Source organism: Heterocephalus glaber, unplaced genomic scaffold (assembly GCF_053883595.1).
Source record: "Heterocephalus glaber isolate CG9 unplaced genomic scaffold, H.glaber_assembly_v1.0 deba00001764, whole genome shotgun sequence".
Taxonomy (NCBI): domain Eukaryota; kingdom Metazoa; phylum Chordata; class Mammalia; order Rodentia; family Bathyergidae; genus Heterocephalus; species Heterocephalus glaber.
Window position 1 is genome coordinate 11015330 of NW_028258461.1, and position 23204 is coordinate 11038533.

General features: G+C 39.9%; 2 pseudogenes; one reads left to right on the top strand and one right to left on the bottom strand.

The window, feature by feature from the left end:
* Positions 1-5155: 5155 nt before the first annotated feature.
* Positions 5156-5978, bottom strand: LOC101716563 (CCAAT/enhancer-binding protein gamma-like; annotated as a pseudogene).
* Positions 5979-6900: 922 nt separating this feature from the next.
* On the top strand, positions 6901-7112 carry LOC101716911 (uncharacterized; annotated as a pseudogene).
* The last annotated feature ends 16092 nt before the right edge of the window (positions 7113-23204 follow it).

A 23204-nucleotide genomic window follows, 5' to 3' on the forward strand; every position in this document is an offset into this window, starting at 1 on the left:
GCCTGTGCTTTGGGGGTCACATCCAGACCAATGTTAAGAAATTTTCTCTGTATTTTTCTGAGTTTTACAGTTTCAGGTCTTAGGTTTAAAATCTTTAGTCCATTTTTACTTGATTTACGTATATGGTGAGAGCTAAGGGTTGATTTCATTCTTCTAGGCTCAGATTTCAGTGGATACATGTCCTCTCCATTTGCATGTCCAACACCAACCTTTAAAACAACCTGTTCCACGTATTTGGCCTGAACTTGGTAATTCTCTTTCCCCAGAAACTTGCTCTAAGAACAGCTTGTGCTAAATTGATTTATGATGCCATTTAGTGATGTGCTGGAAATGCCTTAACAACCAGCTGTGTGTATGTGTGTATGGAGTGAGAAGTTAGAGAAGCCCTGGTGTTCAATGTTTCAAATTACTCCGTAGTGTAAATAATTCCAACATGCCTGATTTCAAGCTATCAACATGAGATCACTGATCATCGACTCAGAAATATTTGGGCATAATCTACTTTCGCTAGTTGTGCGCCCGCACTTGTACACTCCGGCACTACTATTTACCCAGTGGTTCAGGCAAAACTCCTTACAAGTCACTGTGCTTTTTCCTTTTTTCTTCTCAGACATTCAATTTCTTAGCCACTCCAGGTAGCTTTATGTGTAACATAATTCCTGACTGTCGCCGCCTCTCGCCACTCCTCTGGTCCTTGCCGTCATGATCTTTTCTGATCCGTCTGCTCCCCACTCTTGCAGTCTTCTCATCTATACTGTCTCTCCCTGGCAGCCAGAGACCATGTGGACGGGGGAATGAGGTCAGGCCATGTCCATCCCGAAAATCTGTCCTCCATGTTCTCAAGCATCCAGAACACAACCTGAACTTGCGACTGTGGTGCACAGGCTCAGCCTGGCCTAACTTCATCACCTTCTCCTCACACTGGTCCTGGTGGTCTCTTCTTCTCTCTCTCTGCATCTGCCCTGCTGCCTGTGACCCCTGGTTTGGGAACCCCCTCCCCAAGTTCTTGCCCTTGTCCTCACTGCAGATCGCACCCTCTCTCTACATCTGCACAGGCCCCTCCATCTCCTCAGGCTCTGCTTAGGGAACACCTCCCAGAAGGTCCTGCCACCGTCCAGAGCCCTGGAGGCCCTCTGTGGCTCCCTCTCATATCCCCACACCCTTCTTCCCCAGTACCAGTCCAGCTGGGGTTGTTGTGTGGCTCACCTCTCTGACTTCTGCATGGCAGCATAGGTTCCATAAGGATAGGGACAGTTTCTGTCTTGCTTACTGCTGATCCCCAGCTCCTGGCACAGTGCCTGAGTAAATGGCTGAGATGTGTCAGATTTGGAGTTAAAAAAAAAAGCAATGGTGAAGAAGAGTATATACAGAGATTTTTGTTTATGGAGTACAGAGATGTCAATCCCAACAACTGCCTCTGTTTTCTAACAAATTCTAAGGCAGAGGGGAAGGTGGTTGAGGTCAAACATGTTTGGCATATAGCTCAGAAAATCACAGTAGAATATATACAAATTTCAGATATCATGACATTAAGTAAGACATTCAGCTCATTATTTTTTATTTTAAAATTTATTGAAAGAAATAAAAATATTTAAAAATAGAGTAATCTCACAATCTGAAAGCCAAGAACAAAAAGAATAAGTTAGTACTTTTTCTTGAGAGGCAGTTCTAATTAGCTGTAGAGTGGCCTTTTCCTTTCCTATCTTTCATCAAACAAAAATTGCTTTTCTTATTTCCTTTTTACTAATGTGCTGCCAAAGTGAGCACAGCTTTTCTTATTTCTAAGGAATCAAAAAGCACTGAGTGCTAAATGGGTTGGTCAGGTACAAAGTTTCAGCCCACTAATGGAGATTAAGAAACATCAAAAGCTGCCACAATTTCCTTTCTTTTAATATCAAATTGTACATACTTCTGCTTTTTACATAAATTTGAGAATTTTAAAATTACAACCCTGTTATGGCTTGTGTCTAGATGTCTCCCCAAAGCCTCATGTGGTCATAAGTGGGACTTTTTGGAGGTGGCTGGATCTGGAGTGTGTGATGCCAGGATCAAGGGTGCTTGGTTTCTAAATGAGTCCACTGATTGGTTTGGCATAGTTCTTGGTAGGATTAAGGGTACGCCACCCTGTGTATGAGTGTTATTCGTCCAAAGGGTGGGTAGCCTGGATAAGATACAAGGGACAGAAAGAAGCTGTTGCAGGTTGCTTGTAGCCTGCTGCCTTCCTGACTTCTGCCTTCTGCCTCCCATGAACTGTTTCTCCTCTGCAATGCCCTTCTGCTAAGTCACTCTGCCTCAGAGCCAGCCTGCTATGAACTGAAACCTCTACAAATTGTGAGCTAATAAACCTTTAACTTTGGGTGTAGGGTATTTTGTCTCACCAATGAGAGAAGTAACTAGGACAGAGCTAAATTTTTAAAATCTGGTCATATTTTAGTAAAGTCTTACTAGTTCTTACCAAGACTGTCCAAAGCATCTGAACTCGCATCCCAACAACTGAAAGAGGACAGACACAGGAAGAGCTGCTCTACTCTCACCATCTGTAGCCTAAACCAGTCAAAAGGCACCCATCCCAGATGCAGCTAGCAATAATACCTAAACTAGCCTAATACCTAAACCACTGGACCTGCATGCAATGCAGTTCAAATCCTATTAGTTCATAACTTACAAACTCTCAAATGCTACAATAGTCACTTTACAATTCCCAAAGCTCTAGACTTATTCCCAACACTTGATTTTTCTCTTTGAACTGATAATCTACCAAATTAAAAACTTTTACTCTTAACCACTTGAGCAAAATACTCAGGACAATGGTTAACATTTTTGTTCTGTGCATGATTACTTGTTTGTGTTCAATTTTGATTTAATAGGTAATAGGAAAGGTTGAATCAATTTTTCTCAAACTCCCAATCTTATGTTTTGATTTGAAATACTGAGTACAGCTTCTGTTTTTCACAACATTGGTAATCACAAATTTCATGTGGACATCCATTTCTGATTCAAAAAAATAATGGATTAAACTGTAACACCTATTATAGGTGTTTAAAGATTCAACTGACCTACCTCCTATGTGCAGACATGGGGCCCTCCCAGGTGCCGGCTGTGAGAAGCCCAGGTGCTGACACTAGCACCTGTGCATGGAGCTACCACTGCTGTGGCCTTGAGTCTCACAGCACAGCTTCTGTGCATGACTGTCCTTCTCTCTCCATCCCACCTGCCAGCCACCCTGAGGCCACCAGGCAAGAGCTGAGGCCCTGTTCCTGAGTGCCACACAGGAAGTGACTTCTCTAGTAGGTATTAAATGTTGGGAACATCATTTTCTGAAAAAAAAAAGATTCAACTGGCATAACTACATCGCTAATGAAGTGAATTATGTAACATCAATCAGCTGTTAGATTCAGTGGGACTCTCTTGGTAAGTCCAGTTATTTGAACATCTATCAACCTCTGTGAGTAGATTGATATTCCAAGCAAAGTAAACTGTTGTTGGATCCTAACTTAAAAAAAGTAAAGGAAAATCCCATCATTTCTTGGTTGTATTGGGAGTTAATAGCCTTCCAAGAAAGCATTTCATGGAACAACACCTGGCTCCAATCTCACATTTACAAGGACCTTGTAGCCCTAAAAGGCTTTGGTGAGTTGCAGGGCACCATGATGTCTTTTGTCCAGGAGAACAACGGTCAGCACACTTTCACCAAACCCAGGGTGCAGCTTGAGTTGCTGTCTGGTTACATTATCCCAAGACCTAGTAGGAAAGAGCAGTGTGGCCAGAAATGGCCATATTCAAATAAGAAAACTCGTAACAAACCTTAATCAGATCTGACTGTCTAATCGCCATCCCAGGCACAAAACAATACACAGAAGCCAACAAACTTAAGCTAGAGCTGTGCTAAAAGACAAAGTTAACAAAGACAATCTAAACTCCCGACACTGATATAATGCAGACTCTAGAGGTGCTCTACATTAGTGATTGTCATTTTTTGTCTCCACAAAAATGTCAGTTTCCTGAGTTTTACCAGCATTTTCTTTCCAAAATAATTTATGGGACATAAAAACATACAAATGAATCAACAGAAGCAGTGGTACATAAAATCTGGGAGAACACCCCACTAACTAAAATAATTGTCACAAAAACCCCCAAGATAAACAGATGTATTTAAGTGAAATAAATTAAAGGTTGAAACCTTACACTTTCAAGTTTTCTTAGACTATTGTTTGGGGAGATGGCATGGAATTGATACATTTTTTAAATAATTTATTTTGTTAAGATTAAATACCAAAATGTTACTTCACGTAAATTTTTGCCTTTCAAAATCATGGGCCTATAGCAGTTATTTTGAACACAGAAAAAAACTACCAGCTGAATTAGTATTCCAAATCCTAATCAGTAGCTTATGTCATCAAACTATTGAGACATTTTATTTACTAACTTGACAGTCAAAATGGTACCAAAAACACCAAACAAACAAACCTTAGTTTACTAGCATCTGCAGAAACTAAAATTCTGGTATACAAGTGAGTTTTTTTTAAAGGACATAAAATAATACCAATCTAATAACCCAAAGTATCCCTAAAAGCATAATATGCTTTAGTTTTTGTTATTTCTATTTTTAAGCTATTTAACTACATATTGCCTTTAAGATGTGATGGAGTTTCTTTACTTAATCTGACATCAAAAATTGCCCCAAATTACAAAATGATTGGTTTCTAGGGCCCTAGGATAATTTAGAATAAAATCAGAAATAAGATTAACATAGATAGAATTCAACTTTTCCTAATCCAATTAATTATATTTATTAAAACCGAGAACCTTCTGCATGACCTGCCAGTTTCCCATTCATTTTGTCAACTTAAAAAAAGAAATATTTCTGAGGAAGTCAGAATTTATTAAGAGCATTAAGGTCCAGGATATGTTTTTTAATTTGACCATATACCTTAAAAAGTTTTGTTTTTCCATTCCCACAAAAATCCACATCTGGTAAAGCCATATATTTAAATGACATGGCTAATTAACTCTTCAGTGCTGATCCTAGAAAATAACCTCCAATGGATCGCTGAATAATGGAAAAGACAGCATTCAGCCACGAACATCTGAGTGGTATAGGTGGACACAGCTTTAATGTTCAGGCCACAGCTGTGAAGTCTGGGAAGGTTAAGGTCTACTGTCCCGCGGGATCAGAATTTGTTGTCGTAGTTTCAGTGCTAATGAGCTGCACATTGTCTGCCAGGTTGTGTAAATGCTCAAGAAACAAATCTTTCAGTACACTTAATTCTTTTGTCAGGAATGTAATTTTTTCTTCCAAGCGTTCATTCTCTTCTTTGAGCTGATTCACTCTTTGCGGTGTATCTTGTATTTTCCGCTTGCTTTGCTTTGCTTCTTTAAGGCAAGGTCTCACTTTGTGGTTCAGGCTGGCCCTGAACTCACAGCGATCCTCCTACATCAGCCTCCCAGGTGCTGGAATTACAGGTGTGCGCCACCATGTCTGGCTGTGCTTGCTCTTCAATTGGCTCTTTTTCACAGGCATGTTGTCCCTCTCTGCCTTGACAGTACTCGTCACTATTTCGATCCATTGGTGGACACCTTTTGCTTTGCTTGCTTGGAGGCACAGCTTTGCCTTCTCCCCCAGGGCCAGGAGGCACCAGTGGAGGAACCTGCTGCAAGCCGCTGGCATGCGCCTGAGTATGAATAGTACTTATTCCGTTCACTGCTGGAGTACTGTTTTGCTGCACTATCTTGCTCTTTTGAGCACTCTCCCCTGACAATGCAGATTAGGTAGAAATGAGAGCAAGGTGATCAATCATTTCCATGCTAAATTGCCAGAACATCTTCACAGGTACCTGTGCTTCCAGCCTGTCTGCACTCAGGCAGCCTCCAGGACTACAAAACCACAGCCTCTGCTGTCCTGGCCCCCTCCTCGCCGCCCTCAGCTCATTAACTTTAAAAGGGAAACAAAGCGTCCCAGGGATTCTAGGAATGTTCATTACTTGTACAGTATTATCTGCTTTCTGTATTATTGATAACTCCAAGAAGAGGAACTTGTACTATTTTTCCTGAGCTCGATTTTTCAAGTCTGAGACTTCTATCTGTTTCATCTCTTTTGCTTTATGACACAACATTTTCCTAGAAAAGGATGTCCCTATGAAAGTGATGAAATTCGCCTATCTTGCAGGTCAACTACTTAATTCAGGTTCCCATGGTACTGTCATTCATGATGTCCATGAAGAGGTGAAGGACAGTGGTCAAACCCCACCTGATGGCTCTTGTCAGAATCGGAGCAGGGTTTAAGAATGTGGTAGTTCACTATGTAAAGGTACAAATTTCCAATGATGAATGTCATTATATTGTATACCTAAAATGTACCAATGATGAGAATGAATAATCGATAATGTAAAATAGGAAGAAAAGGTCCAAAGGGGTAGGGGTAGTGGGAGGGGCAGGGGAAAGGAAAGAAGGGAAAGGAAAAATGATGAGAAATGGAAAAATGGAAATGAAGTCTTTGTAAATAGGGAAGGGTGGAGGGGGTGAAGGGAGGGCTAGGAATGGGGAAAAAATAAGAACCAAGATGCATCATGTAAAGGTACAATTCCCAATGAGAAATGTAATTGTGCTGTGTACCTACAATGTACCAATAAAAGAATTTAATACAAAAAAAAAAAAAAGAATGTGGTAGTTCAGCACGGGAGGCGCTGATGTGACAGAGAAGCAACTTGAGCTGGTGGCACCAGGATGTCGCACAGGCTCCTGCGCCTGCAGGTGGATGAGGGCATCCTCTCCCAGGAGGACCGAGTTGTGGTCATTCGGTTCTGACACGACTGGGACACCACCTGCATGAAGACAAAAATGTTTCTAAACTTTGTAGTTATTTATCTGGTGGACATTACAGAAGTACCTGAGTTTCACAAAATGTTTGAGTTATATGATCCACGTACTGTCATGTTTTTCTTCAGGAACAAGCCTATCATGATTGACTTGGGCTCTGGCAACAACAACAAGATTAACTGGGCCATCAAAGACAAGCAGGAGACAGCTAGCATAATAGAGACCATGTATTGTGGTGCCTGCAAAGGCTGGGCCTGGTGATGTCTCCCAAGGACTACACGAAATACAGATACTGAAGGAATGTCAGCATGGTCTGGGCAGATGAACGCTGTGAAGCTGTTTTTGTGTGGAAATCTTTTCTGCTGTGTGCAGCCTTTGGGAAGTTATACAGTGCTCAAGAACTGGAGGGTCCTGGAGCGAGTTGCAAGCCCTAACGAATTTAAGCAAATAAACAGGTGGTGAAGGGACAGTCACAGTTGTTAAGGGAATGTATGTATTGTTGATTTTGGAAGTCAAAATTACTTATTTCCTTTACTTTTGGAGTGAAATCAAGGTGTCTGTCCTGTGAGGATGTTAAGTTCTTCTTAACAGGCCTACTTGGCTTAGTTCGGTAGGGCTACCATATCAAAGGACCACAAGCTAAATGGCCTCAAAAATGAAAATTTATGGTTTCATTGTTCTGGAGGCAAGAAGTCTGACAGATTGTTGGTGGGGTCAGTTCCATTTGAGACCGAGGTGGAAAATCAATCCCATGACTCTCCTGGCTTCTGCCTTTGTCTTCACAGGTGATTTCCCTGTGTGTGTGTGTGTGTGTGTGTGTGTGTGTGCAGTGTCTATCTCCATTTATTTATTTATTTATTTATTTATTTATGAGACAAGGTCTCGCTGTGTAGTTCAGGCTGGCCTTGAACTCACTATATAACCCAAGCTGGCCTCGAACTCACAGCTATCCTCCTGCCTCAGCCTCTCAAGTGCTGGGATTACAGGCATGTGCCACCATGCCCTATGTTAGGTTCATTTTTTTATGCTATTATATAGACTTGTTTTCTTAATCTTCCGATTGCTCATTGTTAGTGTGTAGAAAGTCAACTGATTTTTTGTCTTGATTTTGTATACCACAACTTTCTATGAGAATTCGTTTCATAATCCCATATATATTTTAACCTCCTGTTGTATCCCTGACCATGCCTTGCACAATATAGGTGTTTTAGGTATATTTTGGTTAATGAAGTATAAATTTTGAGATTGAAAACAATAGTCTTCATTTAAGACCTGGAAAAGGTGCACTATTACAAAAAAATTACCATAATCTTCACAGCAAAGTTAATTATACCAAAGCCATTCAGTTGTGTTATCATAATTGTCCTTGGGTAACAAGAACAGGTTTTCTATGGAATGGAGCTGAATATTGGTGGTTTCCTAGAATGTGGCATTTAAGGGAATTGTCTTCTAGAACTAAGAAAAAGGGGAACTTTTCAATGTTACAATTTTCTGCCAGTAAAAGCTGGGCTTTTTTGTTCTAAGAATTGCCTTTTAAAATATGCTTTCTTTCCTTGTTTGTATTCCCTCTTGAGGAGGGGTATGTTATTAACTCATCAAGCTAAACACTATTATAGTCCTGGTTTCTGCAGCAGGTCACAATGTCATAGCTGATATTTACTACTGATTTTTTTCACTAGGCGTATCCTCAACCAGCACCTCAGCTGTCCACGATCCTTTGAGAAAATAACTCAAAGAACTTTTTGCTAAATGGTCTGGCCAATGGACACCCTGCTTCAATTGGGTTTTGTTTTGTTTTATTTTTTGGTACCAGGGATCGAACTTGGGACTTTGCGCTTGTGAGGCAGGCACGGGAACCACTGAGCTAAATCCCCGGCTCAGTTGGGTTATTATAATTATTCATTGACTTGAATCACAAAACATAGGAATACTAAGAAGCACTCAGGTGGGAGTGGTAATGCATACCTGTAATCCTGAGGTAGGAGGATCACAAGTTCAAGACAAGTCTGGGCACATTAGTGACCTAGTGAGACCCACTATCAAAATTAAATTTTTTTTAAAAGGGCTGAAATGTAACTCAGTGTGAAGGTCCTGGGTTCAATCACCAGTGGGGTAAAAAGTGTCTGGACATATTGGACTTAGTCCTCCATAGTTTTGAACTCAATTGTCTTTGAGAATAATGTTCAATTACTACACAATACACAAAATTACTCTAGCCAATACACAAAAGCATTTCTTTGTCTGTTGATTGAGAAGAATGGAGGGTCCAAAGTGGTCAGCTGGAAGTCACAACTTAACATTCAATGCGATCATGATTGTTTTCCCTGGTGAAAGCATTTCTCTCTTTGGAACTACAATCTCTAAACAAGAAGAATGTAAAATTGTGAGAAGGGGGCAATTTTTTTCCTCTTGTTTCACTAGAGATAATAGTGAGGGAAGGCACTCCCATTTCAAAACCTTGGTCACAAGAATGGTGAACCCAGGCTCTATATCTATGTAAACAGCACTCTATATCTATGTAAATAAATACTTAAAGCATTATCATCACCTAGAAGCTGCTGCCTCAGACCTTCAAGTTATTGCTACCTTGCTAAAAATATAACCGAGTCTCCCAAAGGTCATTTCAATTCAGGATGAAGCAAAAATACGAAGACCAGTGAATGCCATGAGTGTTGTTCCATTGCCATATTTGTTTTCTGTGACATGAATTCCTAGTTTAGAAGTGATGCTGTTCAAAATGCCATGACAGTGATTGAAGATTTTTCAAATCTACAAATACTGATTTTTCTCAAAAGTGGTGTAGTTGGGGAGGAAAATCCATATCCAGACTATGTGTCTGTTTGAGTAAGAACAAAGCTGTGCCCCTTCTATAATGGAAGTGGTCCAGCATAACCATCTGCTACCTGGTAACTGGCTTATCACTCTGGAGACGGGTTCCATGTTGGACTGCTAAGTGTTTATCTTTGCTTCTGGCAGATTGAGCACTCATCAGTGACTGTAGTGAAACTGGTCTTGGTGAGTAGAAACCATGTTTCTGAACATAACTGCCATCCCTGCCACCTTGATCATTTTGTTCTTGAGACCATTGGGTTATAAACCAAATGCTTGGCAAAGAAGCTGGTTGATATCTAAGATAATGAGTATCCTATGCATCAGATTTCTAAAATTGTGCTCTGCTGAGATTACCTTTTGCTGGAAACCTTACAAAGCTCATATAATTCTCACATAATACATCCATTTGGAAAGGTCTATACACGTACTTTCTCCCCAGATCACCTTATCAGTGCTAGACAGTTTAGCCAATGAACTGGACATAGCCCATGCATGGACTTACACTCGTACTTCTGACCATCTTTCCTCTAGGCACAATGAACAGCCTGGTGCACTGCTGAAAGACCTTCCCCTTGAGAGGGTTTCCCTTCAGTACTGTCCTTCAGGGCTGGCCAATTACTATAGGCCTGTATGGTAGGCAGGATTCCAGTTATCTCCTTCCATGATTCTAGTCTTCTGCTTATTCAGTCCAACAGTAATGTGAATCCAGCTGTGAGATTGCTAATGCAAAAATGATTTTTATTTTGGTAGCATTAGAAGAAAAAAAATTGTGTTACTGTAGAAAGTGAAAACGATGTTTAAACTTTATCAGTCAAATATATTCCAAAGCATGTTTTATGAAAGTTAAAAATCACAGGTAAATCTTTTTTTTTCCTTTCCTCCTCTATCCTTTTATTTTTTTTCCATTAAGTTTATCGGTACATTTTAGGTATACAATACATTTACATTCATTATTGGTTACCTGTACTTTACATGACGCATCATGGTTCTTATTTTTCCCCATTCCCCTGCCCTCCCTTCACCCCCTCCACCCTTCCCTATTTGCAAAGACTTTATTTCCATTTTTTTCCTTTTCTCATATTTTTTCTCTTCCCTTCCTTCCTTTCCCCTACCCCTCCCACTTCCCCTACTCCCTTAGACCTTTTCTTCCTATTTCACAATATCAATTATACAATTGTAATGATCCTTATTTACACTTTTAGTTTTTCACACTAGAGAAACTATTTGGTATTTACACATGTGTGTCCTATTTATTTAATTTAAGAGGATGGCCTCAATGTGCATCCACTTAGCTATAAATGTCTCTAGTTTCCCGTTCTTTATGGCTGAGTAGTACTCCATTTTATAAAAAAACCACATCTTCTTTATCCAGTTTCCAGTTGATGGGCATTTGGGCTGTTTCCAAACCTTAGCTATTGCAAACTGTCTGGCTATGTAATCTACACTGGACTGAAACTCAATCCTCCTGCCTCAGCCTCCTTAGGGCTAGGATTATGGGCATGTGCCATCACACCTGGCAGGATTGAGCTTTAAGACATCTTTGCAAGTGGTTTTTAAAATTTAAGCAGAAATCAGTTCCTAAAACTTTTTATTCAACTATATGTCCTGTTTGGACAAATATCAAAAATATTTGCCTTGATAATTGTGATTCATCACTGCAGTCTTCTACAGCTTTTATAGAATTCATGATCCCTCACATCTCCCATTTTCTTTCTCTCTCTCTCTTTCTTTCTTTCTTTCTTTCTTTCTTTCTTTCTTTCTTTCTTTCTTTCTTTCTGGGTAGTGAAATAGCTACCGTAGAAAACTTCTCACTGATAATTACAGTTTCTGGAATCATATGCTGTTTGTTATTATTTAAGATTTACTCCATTTTGGCACTCGGTGGATAGACTGCAAGTTTTCTTGTGGCACATATTAAAGTCTCCAGCATGCATAATCCTAAAACTTAGGGCACTGGCACTTTCCAGTTTTGGAAGCCAAGGTACAGATTTTGAAAAGTCCAGTTCCTGCTATAATTACAGCAATGTCTGTGCAGTCAATCAATTTTTGATACTCATCTTAGGTCAGGACTTGTGCTGTGTGTATTTGCAAATTTTTATATCTACTGTGTGAGCAATGCTGTAGCTGCAAGTGCCAGTCTAAATCCCCAGAGAGTATGTCATACTCACGGCATTCTTGTGGCTTTAATGTCCACACATTCTGAAGACATGGTAAAATGCTGAGGCTACATAGTGACCCTTGTGTAGCAAAAGTCTAGCCTACTCGCAAAGTGTTTTGATCCTTTCCAATACAAGATACCACACTAGTGTTGTCTGCCTGGGACAACTTGGCCTCTCTGTTGACCAAAATAGCACAATCCCTGTGCCCAGAAACTCCGTGGGGGTACAACAGAATTCTGAAAGGACAGAAAGCCACATGGCTGTCACCTTGGCCGGTATGACTGCGAGCAGGCCCTGGAGATTGCCCTTAGTAAGTCATCCCAGGTCCCCGGGGTGCTGGCCCTAAGGGTTCTCAGCTCCCCGAACCACTGGGGGCACAGCCTAGCCTGATCCCTGAGGCTATGGCAGCAGCTTGGGCTATGAGCTTCTGTTCTTCCATTCAGCAACAGGACTTCAGCAGAGGCCTTGCCAAAGCCCTCTTGGCTTTATTACTTGTGCATTGGTGGCCCTGCCTCCTCTGCCTCTCCCCACTCTAGGACAGCCTGGATTCAGCAGGAGTTAGGTAGCTTCTACCTGAGATGGGCTTTTGCAGTTGGCACAGGATCACTATTTCACTTGTCCCTGAGATGTCCCTGCCACACTCAAGGGAGGCCTTTACAAGCAGACTTCTCTACCCATGAGCAGAAGGGGAAGTCAGAGGACAGATAGTCAAAGGACATGAAGGATTTAGCATGGCTTTACTTTTTTGAAGATGTAGGATTGATTCTACTTGGAAAAGAAATGTGAGAAGCTTTAGGCATTGAGGGCAGCCCCCAGCTGACACCCAGCAAGGAAGTGGCGACCTCATTTCTACAACCTTAAGCAGAAGAATAGATCCTTAACACCTGCTACCAGGAAAACAGAAATAGAACTCAAAACAATGAGATACCACTTCACATCACTGAAATTAACAAAGGTTTAAACAAGTGTTTAGGAGGATGTGAAGAAATTGGAATCCTCAAACACTGCTAACAGCATCTTTAGAAAATAGCCTGGCATTTCATCAAAAAATTAAACATAAAATTACCAAATGTCCCAACAATTTCACTTCTAGTTATATACCAAAGAGAAAGAGAAACATATGTCCACACAAAGATTTGCACACAAACACTTGCAGCCAGATCCAACATTTTACTGCTTCCTCTTTTGTGCCCTAGTTTTAAGAAACATTTTCACACATTTACCCCAGGCTGTTCTGTGTGTGTGTGTGTGTGTGTGTGTGTGTGTGTGTGTAAAATCATACAGTTCCTCAGGTGAATATCACAACTCCTCATGGGTCTCATTTTGTAACTCATCTTTTTGGCCTGCAGGAACTTGAGTTTAGGTGTAGGTTAACAAGCAATGAGACGTCATGGTGGTAGCTCCAGAAGAAGGTCAGCAGTGCCTGGGAAGACAACTATCTAAGGTGAGACCCTTACGGGTTCTTCAGGTAAAGGGGAAATAACCCCACCTCTGGCAGGAACGATGTCTACTGACAAAGATATCTCACTGAATTGAAGATTATACAATGCAGTGAATGTGTGCCTCCCCCCAATCCATTTGTTGAAATTCTAAACCCCATTGTGATATTAGGAAGTGGGGCCTTCAGGAGGTGATTAGGTTAGGAGGGTGGAACCTCATGAATGGTATTAGTGCCCTTATAAAAAGAACCACAGACAGTTCTCTACTCCACTTTCCATCACGTGAGGACAACCAAGAGAAGTCATTGGTCTGCACTCTGGAAGAAAGGTCTCACCAGAACTCAATTGTGCTGGCACCCCAATTTCAGGCTTCCAGGCCCCAGCACTATAAAAAATAAAATTTGTTTTTTTTCAAAGCCACCAGACTATGCTATTTTATTGTAGAAACCCCAAGACAGTCTTCAACGTGCCCAGATTCATTGGCATGCAACTATATATTCTCATTCCACTTTTTAGTATTCTGTTTTTCAAAATGAGTGCTCTAATGTTAACAGAAGAGATGCTGTAAGGTTGTGAATTCAATTTGTGTTGCAATTCAGCCACACTCAGGATTAGACTATGCATACTGTTTTTCCAAAGGTTTCTACAAGGCCAGTCACAGATATTTTCACAGTCAATTTCATAATACTCCTTATTTTGACTAAACTATTCGAAGGTTGAGACTCAGATACTTGTCTTTTATAGGAACTTGATTACTCATATCTAAAGACAGGAATTTGAGTAACCTTTGCCATTTCCTGCTTTGGAATATCAATGCCCATTTTAACACTGGAAACAGATTATTAACCTAATCAGATTAATGGCCTATTCCAGAAAATCCAGAATAAATTTAAGGAAGGCATCATAAGATCCTGTTCTTCTGGAACTTATTTCAGTACTAAAATCTGTATCAGTCAGCCTTCAATGAGAAAAGTGATAATAATAGGGGATTTTTAATGTGCATAGATGTATTTGTGTGTGTGTGTGTGTGTGTGTACATAAACACATATATAATAAAGGTGGTTGTTAAATAAAACTGACCTGATACAATTGTTTGGAGCTGATGAAGTACTCCTAGTATGGCTGTTATCTCCAGGTATAACATATAATCTATGCTTTTAAAACACTAAAAAAACCCAAAATACTGTGTAGTTTTCTTTTTAGTGTTTATACAAAAGCTTTTGTTCAGCAGTGTTGTTTTATTAATTTAAAATATTTGGTACAGAAAAAGACTTTCATTTTGTATATATAAAATAAAACATTTCATTAACTTTCACAAGTTCATTAATTCTGGGGAACGTTCTAGTTGAATTTCTCATGATGTTATTTCTTTACCCAAAAATAAATGATACCATTTTCTTTTAAAATTTTAAGATGAGAATATAAGGATTTAAACTTTGAAAACCAACCACTATCAATGGTATTTGTTCATGCTTGGTTCCGAAATACTGAACTTAATAGCAAGGAAATGTTAAAACATGTATTTTAAGATTGTGTGTACAAGCTATCAGTTCAGAGAAAAGCCACACAACTCAACAAGTGGTAATACAATGAGGGTTAATCCAAGAAGGGGCTACCTATATTATAGATAGATGAGCTAGATAGAAATATTATAGGCAGTCAGATAGGGCTAGGTCCTCAAGAGGGTAAGGACAAAGGTGAAACTCACCACAGCTGCACTGGAGACACATCAGCTGAAATCCAGGCCTCAAGATAAAGACAAGATGACCAGACCTGCATACTTCCTCAAAGAACAAACCCTGGGCCTAATAAAGTCTAGATACACATCAGCCAGCCCGGTGGGTGACCAGAGACCTCTGAACCCACCACTTCTTAGGAGAATCTTTGTTCTTTCCATCCACACTTGTTACATGACCTGTTTCCCAAATGGACCATCATTACCTAAGGGAGTATACTTGTAACCTTATTGGATGATCATGGCTGTTGCCCACATTGTACTCACGTGGATTTCACCCTATAAAACTCCCCTGTAAAGTGGGGTCCCCGGCTACCCACTCAGGACCCGTCCTGCCCCTCAGGAGCTTTCCTATCAATAAATTTCTTTCTACTCTTAACAAGAACTCGGCATATCATACAGTTAACAGGTTGGGAGATATAATATTTCATATTTCATCTCTGGTATTATTTCCTGTAACACATAGACTCACTGATTTGATAAAAAGAATTAGTCCTTAGACTTCAATCTTTAAAAGCATGACATCAGGTCTTTCTATAATCACATTTTAAATTTTCATGTTATCTGATAATTTTTCTTCCAAACATACTAAATTTCAGTGTTCTGAATATTTTAAAAAGTGCTTTCAGCAGCTAATTTTTAAATAGAATTATTATAGCCAGGCATGGTGGCACATACCTGTAATCCCAGCACTCGGGAGGTGAGGCAGGAAGATTGCAGCCAGTTCGAGGCCAGCCTGGTCTACATAGTGAGTTCAAGGCTGGGCTGAACTACACATCAAGACCCTGTCTCAAAAAAAAAAACCCCAAAAGTGGGCTGGGGATTTAGCTCAGTGGTTCCGCTGCCTGCCTCATAAGCGCAAGGTACCAAGTTCGATCCCCGGTACCAAAAAAAAGAAAGAAAAGGGAAAGAAATTTTAAACTATTTTTAAAAGGAATTAGCCTTATGCAGTTGTGGAAGTTTGGTTAAGCAGTCTCTGTTTGCTTTCTGTCACCTCAGCCGAGGATGGAGAGGAGTGGTAGTAGGCTGAATGAAACCCACAAATATGATCTGGAACACTGTAAGAGCAGATTGAGGTACTTGCACTTTCTTGTTGCCTCTGATTTTGGTAACAAGGAAATACTGAAGAAGCCAGGAGGGCAAGACCAGCTGCTGCTTCATGACAGTATGGTAAATCAGCAGATCAGTAACAATGTATGTGGGCTATCAATGACTGGTGCTTCCTTTCCACCATCCACAACCTTCAAATAATACCCCTGTGGTACACCAGGTACATCCCTGAAAGAGAATAGAGGGGACAGTATTTTGTTCTAAGCCAATCAATATATTATCGCCAATCAGTTCAGGGTTCTTTTGCTTGATTCAGATGGAAATCATGAATTAGCAAAGTGCAGCTCTGCTAGCATTTCTGATTTCACCAGATGACACTGGATAACGCTGGATGCCAGCAATAACATAGTCACCTGCTGGTCACTGCCATCTGGTGCCAACCACTGTAAGTCAATTCTGCCAGGTGCTGGTCTCTGCTGCTGATCTTTTTTGGCTGCTGGTCTCTGGAATTTTTCAAGGCTAATGGCCCCTAGTGTTTAGTTCTCTTTCTTTTGAGACAATCACTCTGTTCACAGTACTCAGGTTAGGAATCCTGAATAGATTTACAGGACTTTCAGAGCCCATACAACCCAGGAAGTAAATTGTGAGTAGGTTTACAGGACAACCAAAGTGAGTCATTATTTTAACAGAGCCTGGGCTGCAGCACTGGGGGTGGGGGTGGGAGTCAGTAGACTGCAGGGAGCCCTCTTAGACTAACTGGAGGAGTGTGTGAGGAGTGCTGCTTATATAGCAGCTGCAGGCCTGTGATCGGTGCAAGTGTGGGCCCACGTGGGTTCAGGGCTTCAGGAAAGCCACAGCAGTTACAGAAGGATTCAGTGAGAGAGTGGGGATGAAAACAGGGAATCTTCTGGAAGGCTAGCTATAGGGTGCTGGGATGTTAACAATGGGCCCAGATCCCTCACCCTCCAATCTTAGCCAACTAAGGTGCCTCTCCCTCTTCTTCAAAGAGACAGGAGCAGCAACCGAAGTTGTGGGATCCAGGGAAGGGCACTGTTGAAGGGGATAGTTGGGCTGCGCTCATGTTGAAGTGGACTGGAGGAGAGTGGCTGCTAGATAACCAGGGAGGACACTGAAGCAATTTGTCCCAGGCCATTGGAGGAGGTAGAGAGAGCAAAGGGAAGTGAGGGCTAGGGGTGCAATTGCTGCCGGCAAAACCACGAGGCTGGAGCAGGAAAAAAGGAAGAGTCAGGTGCTTCGTGTCTGTCTCAACATTACAACTGACACCCTTGTCACCATTCTTAATTTTTAGAGACAGTAACAAAGTCATACTTCTGCCTAATATGATGCAAGTCTCCTACTTACAACTGAGAAAACACTAACCCTTCTTCAAAAGAGTGAAACAGGACTTACAAAAAAAGAACAAACAAGTTTCCCCAATCTAAGCTAATTCCCCTTCAGACTTCCCCCTCCTCATGGCTGTTCTTTGTTCTATTACAAATAAAATGAGTAACTTTGTCCCTGTAAGTAAGGTTCCACATTCTCCTGTTCTCATAAAATCCTGTTTTAACCCAACCAAGGCCACCAAGATATGCTAAGTTACAAAATTGTCACAAGCTTGGCTAACTGCCTTTGTTCTGCTTCTATCCACAAGTTTTGTGTCATTAGTTAGAACAACCTCCCTCAACAATGTGTACAAAACTAGAGCCCTTCCTCTGGGCTCAGCCTTTGGATAGGAGTCTGCTGAGCCAGTGTACACCTAAAACATAAAACCTCCTGTTTCACCCATTGGTCTCTCCGGTCTCTTTAAAGTTCCGCAACAAGAGGACACTAAAGTCCTATATTTTTCTTGTCTTGTTCATGCTTTTCTTATGTAATTCATACCTTGTTTCTACTATCCTGTATCTTAAATACTGAAAATGCAATTAACGCATCTTTTGTTAGAAGAGAACAAAACGAGACTTTGTCAAACTAAACATATTTGATTTATATATGTAAATTAACTCACATTAAAATAAGGAAGCAAAACTCATAATTATTACAGTCCTTGTTTCTGCATATGGTTTTGTGGCCACTTTTTCCATTACTAGCTCTGTACTACCTTTGTCTTCAGCAAAATGACTATTGTGCTGATCCATTTCCTTGTGGGGTGACCCAAATCTTATTCCGTCAATTAACCCCATTAGCAGTCATAAATGAATTAGGTTGTAGTAGTTTCCAATGACCTTAATCCTTGTACATGAGTATATGAGGTGGTGCTTTACAGAATCTTCTGCTTTCCATACATATTCCTTCTTGACCCAGTGACTGGGTCAACCAAATCCTAGTACTGATTACTCTATAGACTGAAAAACTTCATGCATGGAGAGGCAAGGCCTTGTGAAGAAAGACTATCTATACTGAAAAATGTTTACACTTCAATTTTTACTCACTAAAGGCCTGTAGCCCTTTAGTAAGGTGGGAGTACAGATGAAAATAGACATAATCAGATTTCTCAATATTTATGACTCAGGCTTCAAATTCACACTAATAGCCTGGAACCACAAATGTCCTTCTGATCCTTGTGAGAAACAATTTGCTTGTGACTGAGCTTTTGCTAACACTCAGAACTTGACTATGGACACCAAGTTAAAATGCCACCAGAGCTACCTGCCTTAATCTGGATATTTTCTGACCAGCTAAAGTCATAGCAATAGATATGCACAAAAAACACTATTGTCAAATGGAAGTGGTAGGTACATGATCAGATTCAAACACCCTGAAATCAAAAGTAAGTTTAATGAAGAAGTAATCACGAATCTTACTCCTGCTAAATAACTTCCTCCATTTATGTTTGGCAGAAATAAATAAATAAAATATGGTGCACATGAATTTCACTCCTTAATTATAGCACAAAAGTAACTTTGAAGATGTAACTAAGGTCACTTGATCTTCACCTAGGGGATTCTCCGAGAGGGTCTGATCTGCACCCTTGAGCCATTTAAAAGTACAGCACCATCTCCAGCTGGCACCACAAAAGAACAAGATAGGAATACAAGAGGATTTGGTGGGTTGAAGGTGGAGAGGGGACCACATGAAAACACCTGGTAAAGGTGTCTGTGAGTTGGGAGTGAGCCTCCTGTCACAGCCAGCAACAAATTAAGGATCTCATTCCTATAAGGCAAGGAACTGGATTCTGAAAACAATCGCAAGGAATTTCAAAGTAAATTCTACCTTACACTTTCTGGAGAACACAGTTTGCTTCCAAAGCCTTTTAAAACCTAGCATTGAGAACCAAGTCAAGATCTCACATACTTAAAAAATTTTCAACATCTCTTTTGATTTTAATACAGAGTGAGAGATATGGGTCTAGATTCATTCTTCTGCAGATGGATAACCAGTTTTCCCTGCACCATTTGTTAAAGAGGTTATCTTTTCTTCTGTGTTTGTTTTTAGCCTCTGTGACAAAGATGGGATGACTAATGTGTATAAGACCATTTCTGTTTCTTCTCTATTCCATTGGTCTACGTGTCTGTTTTCCTGCCAGTACCATAGTGTTTTTAATCACTGTAGTTAGGTAGTATAACTTGATATGCGGGCTGTATTGCCCCCTGTTTTGCTCTTGTTGCTCAATATTGCTTTGTCTTGGTATGCCTTTCCCTGTATGGTAATTGTTAAACCTGGTAGAAGTCCAAAGAATCAGGCTATACTATATTTACCTTGTTTCTTTATTTGTTCTGACATCTAACTCAGAAAAGCAGTGTCTGTGGGAGTGTAAACTTGCACAACCACTGCGGAAATCAGTATGGAGATTCCTCAAAAAAATAAAAATAGAAATTTCGTTTGTCCTAACTAATCCCTCTAGGTATCTTCCAGAAAGAGTTAAAGATGTCATATTACAGTTATACATGCATATCCATGTTTATAGCAGCACAATTCATAGTAACTAAGTCTTGGGAGTAGCCTATATGTCCATCAACAGATGAATGAATAAGGAAAACGTGGTATTTATACTCAAAACGTGGCAGTAGTTCTCTGCCATAAAGAAAAATAAACCTGGGGCCGGGGATTTAGCTCAGTGGTTCTGCCACCTGCCTTGCAAGTGCAAGGTCCTGAGTTCGATGCCCAGTTCCAAAAAAAAGAAAAATAAACTTGAGGCATTTATAGGAAAAATGGGTGTACCTTGAAACTATAATGTTAAGTGAAGTAAATCAGATATGCAAGCTTAAATATTGCATGGTTTCTTTTATATGAGGAACCCAATACTATAAATAAAGTGCAAAATAAATGACAGACAATAGGAAAAAATAGACATAAAATTTTATTGTAATCCGTTATGGTCAAAGTAATCAAAGTGTATCTTGATTTAGTATAATTGTTTTATATATTTTCTGATCGGTTAGTCTGGCTGTTAATCTGTCTTTATGATAATTAACTTGATAAACACTTGAAAATAAATAAGTAAATCTGATGCTGGAAAAACATTTAAAAAAATTAAAAAGTAAATGTATCCCTAGATACAGTATTTTAAATTTTATACACTATTATAAATGGATTGCTTTTCCAATAGCCATCTCTAACTGTTCGATGCTATAACATATAGGAATTCCATTAACACTTTGCTATGCTGATTTATTAGTTCTGGTAGCTTTATTACATATCTTTAGGATTTTCTGTACAGATGATCATGTTGCCTGTAGTAAGGACAGTTTTACTTCTTCTCTTCTGATTTGTGTAGTACAGGTCACACATTTGGGGCTGGGAGAGCACTCTCATTCACCCACTTGAATTTGGGCAACACCCCAGGCCAATCCCCCTTCCATTGTTCTAAGAGAGGCAAAAAAGACCCAAGAAATCTCTAAAGCTCCAGGCCAGAGTACATGCATGTTAGGTCTCATGGCCTGACAGTCAGTAACCTTCAGTGACCTTTTCAGTAACCTTTTGTTAAAGGTTCATACATATGGACTGGTTGTCATGTATATAATTTAATAAGATTGGATTCTGGGACACATATGCATGTGTCATGGCCCTGAGGTGACTCAGCAAGGTGTCAATCATATCCAATCATATCCATAGACCAATCATATCCAAAGACCCAATGAGAGACACCCGGGCTAGGGTGCACATCTTTCAAAATCTGAAAGCCTGATTTATCTATGTGCTATGCTCTTTATTTCCCTGTCACTTCAACACTTTTCTATTCGTGCCTGCCTTGAGAACACCTTCCCATTTTCTTCAGTAACTGTAGTCACCTTTTCTTTTGCCATTGCAATTCTTTGCTCCTCATACAGAAGAGTGTGAAATCAATCTGTTGGAACCACCACATGGTATTGTGTGCTTTTTTCCCTTCTTTTGTTGTTGCACAAGCTAGAACCTCCAATGCCATGCTGAATACAAGCCATGAACATGTACATCTTTGTCTTGTTTCTGGTCTTGGGGAGAAAACAATCAGTCTTTATCATCAAGTATGATATTAGCTGTGAGGTGTCCCCCCCGCCCCACACCCAGCATCGATCTCAGGACCCTGCGATTGCCAGGCAGGCATGGTGCTGCTGAGCTACACTTCCAGCTACCTGTGAATTTTGGTACCTCTACTTTTTCAGATTGAGACAGTCCCCTTCTATTGTTAGTTTGCTAAAAATTTATTTTTATTATTAATGGATGTTGAATTTTGCCAAATACTTCCTTTCTGTGACTATTGAAATGAAAACAGTTTAAACCTTTATTACTATAATATTGTATTACATTGGCTGATTTGTTGTTTGCTAAGCCAACATTATATTCTGGAATTTATTTGAAAGGAAAAAGGAAGGAGAGAAGGAAGGAAGGAAGGAAGAAAGGAAAGAAAGAAAGAAGGAAGGAAGGGCCTGCAGACTGTGAAGAGCTCCTTGCAAACAAAGCCTGAGCTATTGCTCCCTTTTTCAGCTGCTTCTGGTGCAATCCACATGATAAGGTAGGTGCACAGAGAGTGGATTAAATATTTGTTTTCTAATTTTGTGTAGCAAGTTGCCCTGAACTTGGCAGTTTAAAAGAATTACCCTACATATAGTGACCTGTATATAGTTATTATTTGTTACACTGCAGCTCTGTGACTCAACAGTATGTCTAATTTAAAATTTTTTTTCCAAGTTTTACTTTCTTTGTACATTTTTGTAGTTGGTACATGTACATAACACATCTTAATTCTTTCATTTCCTTCGTCTTCCTTCCCTCCTTCTATCTCTTGGTTTTCTATCTTTTTTGCAAAGATCAGTCTACCCCTTTTCTATTACCTATGTTTTATTTTGCTCTTTATTTATATTTTGTGCTTCTCATACAAGAGAAACTATGTGATATTTAAGCTTATGTGTCTGATATATTTCACTTAAAATTTTGGTCTGAATGTCCATTCATTTTCCTATGAATGCCCCTAGTTTATCTTTCTTTATGGCAGAGTAGTGCTCCATTGTGTATAAATACTACCTTTTTTTATCCATTCATCTGTTGATGGACATACAGGCTGCTTCCAAGGCTCAGCTATTATGAATCGTGCTGCTATAAGCATGGGGGTACATATATCTCTAGAATATGACTCTTCAACTCTTCTGGGAAGATACCTAGAAGCAGAATAGTTAGATTTTCTAATTTTAGTTTTTTGAGGAATCTCCATACCAATTTCCATACTGGTTGTACTATTTTTTTTTTTTTTTGGTACCGAGGATCAAACTCTGGTCCTTGCACTTGCTCAGCAGGCAGCAAAACCACTGAGCTAAATCCCTGGCCCTTGGGTGCACTATTTTACATTCCTACCAACAACGTAGACAGTTCCCTTTTTCCCCTGCAGCCTCTCTCCAGGATTTGTTATTGTTTGATTTCTTGATGATGGCCATTTCTTTCTGGAGTAAGATGAAATTTTGGTCTTGTTTTAATTTGCATTTGTCTAATGGCCCACAATGCTGAACATTTTTTTCATGGGTTTATTAGACATTTGTACTTTGTTCCTTTGTACTGAGAAGTGTCTATTCATTTCAGCTACTCATTTTTGAGCTTCTTTTTAAAATTCCTAATAAATTCTACATGTTAGTCTTCTGTCCAAGGAATAGCTGGCCAAAAATTTGTCCCATTCTATAAGTTGTCTCCTCACTGTTGGTTGTTTCCTTTTCTGTGCAGAAGTTTTTCCATTTGATATGATCCCATTTGTTGATTCTTGGTACTATT